We start from the raw sequence: 3156 nt of genomic DNA, 5'->3' as shown, positions 1-3156 counted from the left end.
TCAACCCTTCCTCTACCTCTGATTGTTCCTAGACAGCAACTTCCTGTTCTTCTTGGCAGGAAAAGCCGATCTGTCAAAGCTGGATATGCAGCACTCGGCAGCCTGCACTTGATATTCGTCCGTATTTTCGGTGAGTATGTTTGCATGCATTCTGCAGTATGAATCATTTTGAGCACGTGCGACACGGGACGAGTTATCATCTACATCTATATGGATACCCTGCAAAACACATTTAAGTGCCTGGCAAAGGGTTAATCGAATCACCTTCACAACTGATAATTAATTGAAACCCTCAGCTGCCGACAGGTGTTGTTGATATACTTCGATGGGGACAGCTGAAAAGTGTGCCCCTACTGGGACTCGAACCCAGAATCTCCTGCTTACAAGGCAGACGCTCAATCCATCTGAGCCATCGAGGGCACACATGAACAGCACGACTGCAGGAATTTATCCCTCGCACGCTTCCCGTGAGACTCACATCCCCAACCGTCCACAATCCGCATACGTAATGTACTTAATAGGTATTTGTCCATCCACTCATTACTGGCTCACACTAAGGTGACGATTCCCGTAAGAGTTCCGGCAACCTGTGCGCATTCGCACAGACAAAGGTCAATGGCTGGGTAACGTTTAACCATAGATATGAAGATAGTAACTGCTCTCGAAAGAACAGGCGCCACTGACGACCTTGCAACTCTTCTAGAATACATGATAGACCGGCCGATGTGGCCAAGCGGTTGTAGGCGCTTCAGTCGGGAGCCACGCGACCGCTACGGTCGCAGGTTCAAATCCTGCCTCGAGCATGGGTGTGTGTGATGTCCTTAATTTAGTTAGGTTTAAGTCGTTCTAAGTTCTAGGAAACTGATGACCTCAGATGTTAAGTCCCAAAGTGCTCAGAGCCATTTGAACCATCAGTCCCTATGTTTACACACTACTTGCAGTAACTTATGCTAAGGACAACACACACACAACCATGCCCGAGGGAGGACTCGAACCTCCAACAGGGGGAGCCGCGCGAACCGTGACAAGGCGTTGGACACATGGCGGGTACCCCGCGCGGCTCATGGCAGCCGTGACACTGCTTCAAACAATGGACTGTAGAAACTTTTGTAAAGCACGGATTAAAAAAAAAACTTTCTGTTCCAAGAGTCTAGACAAGTACACCTTTAAAAAATGCAACTACAAAGAAATTGAATTTTCGAACGTTTTGAATGAGAACCTGTCCTTATGGAACACCGTTGATCAAATGTCACAGGGATTATATACTCAGGTTTCACATGTGGATTAACACTTTCTAATCAATATCCGGAATGAGCAGGGCTTAAAACTTTGAAGAGTTAAATTTCAAGGGCCGTTCTCTTGTATGCAAATAGTTTCACAGTAGAAATTTCTCTAGTTTTATTTATTAATTTATTTATTTATTTTTTGCTGTAGGTAAAGAAGGATAGCATTGTGAGGAGGGGGAAGGGGGGGGGGGGAATCTTGCATCTCCCACCTTGGAATTCTCAGTACAGAATTTTTATTCATTACGAGATTCTTAGCCACTTGCAGAAGTGATTTCGAGTGATTCTGCAAAACTTTTCCTTTAGCCAATCGTAGCAACTATAGGATTCCGTTCCTGCTGCATGACATGTCTCGGAACTTAAACTGACCAACTCATTTGCATAAAGAGCTAGCTTATCATCCGCTTCTTTACTTGCGTAGACCGTTCATGGTCTGCAAAGAATTTTTTTCTTTAATCGTTTTTTTATGTCTTTTATAAACTGCAACACTTTCTAAACTTAGCGCCGTTGAAGCATGGTCTTTTACTGAATGATCAAAAAGCAATGCTGACAGCTGGAGTCCAAGGTTTTTGTTAATCAAGCCGTTTGTATTCTTGTGGTGATATCTCCGTACAGTCTTTCATTCCCTAACGCATATTTCTTTATATCTAATTGAGAAGTGAAATACCGGTTTTCATAGATGCAGATTTAAAATATTTTAATATAACGCAATAAATATTTCATTAAAATTTTCATCCCCTTATGCTCGAAGTTCCAAAACCAGAAAAACACGTAGTTTTTAAAAATTGTAACATATTAGCCGAATACGAATTGTCAGATATATTTAGCAATCCTTTCATAATGAACCATTTTCTGAAACATCTCACACCCTTTAGGGGTTGGGTTTTCAAAAACAATTAGACACGTATTCTTCTATTTAGAGCCGAGGAGCCAAATTCAAATCTTCATCCATTTAATTCTAAAAATGCTCTCATAGTGAAATATTTCATAAAACATTACATCCCCTATTTCACTCTATTAGTGAGTTAAATTTCCAAAAGCAACGAAACACATTTTTTTTTTACATCCAACCGAGATGTCAAATACCTATTTTCATAGATGTAGCTATAAAAATGCTTCAGTAGTTCTTTAATAATGATTTATTTTCAAAAAACCTTCACTAATTATTTTATCCCCCAATGGAAGAATTTCGGAAAATGCTAAAAACCTGTTTCTTTTTTGTATCTGACTGAGACACCAAATGTCAATTTTCGTAGTTTTGTAGTTATAGCTTCAATAGGGACATAGGGACATATTTAAAAAAAAAGACTTTCAACCCATGTTTCACCCCCATAGGAGTGAAATTTCGAACAATCTCTTCTTAAATGATGCTTTCAGCGTAAGATTTACACCTTCATCAAATTTCAAGTCCGTATACTTTGCAGGTTGGGCTGGAAGGCTATGGGTCAGTGAAACCTGTGCCCCTATTGCACCTTCTTGGAGGTTGTAGTTCCAAAAACAGTGAAACACGTAGTTTTCAATAACACAATATTCATAGATTTCGCTTTAAAAACTCTTTCGCACTGAAATACTTTCATAAAACATTACATCCTATATTCCACCCTCTTAATCGTTCAATGTATCAAAAACAGGTTTTCATATATTTCATGAAACATTTCATCCTCTGTGATATGGGGTATGGTAGTGACACTCCAAAATCACAATAGTAATCCGTTGTAGTTGCTACATATTTTATTACAATCAAAAGCATTATAAAATCACAAGGCCAGATCAGTTGGACAAATAATAAATAAATTTCGTTAAGTGGAACGAGACCCGTAAAACTTGAAATTTGAATATGACTAGGTATATATACTTAGGTAAAGCTTTACTT

The 3156-nt window shown here is 39.4% G+C and overlaps 1 non-coding gene across 1 annotated transcript; it reads right to left on the bottom strand.

Moving 5' to 3' along the window:
* Window positions 1-345: 345 nt before the first annotated feature.
* Trnat-ugu (transfer RNA threonine (anticodon UGU)) lies at window positions 346-420 on the bottom strand. The gene has a single exon. It is a non-coding gene; the product is annotated as a tRNA-Thr (tRNA).
* Window positions 421-3156: the final 2736 nt, after the last annotated feature.

This window comes from Schistocerca gregaria, unplaced genomic scaffold, assembly GCF_023897955.1.
Source record: "Schistocerca gregaria isolate iqSchGreg1 unplaced genomic scaffold, iqSchGreg1.2 ptg000526l, whole genome shotgun sequence".
Classification (NCBI taxonomy): domain Eukaryota; kingdom Metazoa; phylum Arthropoda; class Insecta; order Orthoptera; family Acrididae; genus Schistocerca; species Schistocerca gregaria.
This window is presented reverse-complemented; position numbering and strand designations above follow the sequence as displayed.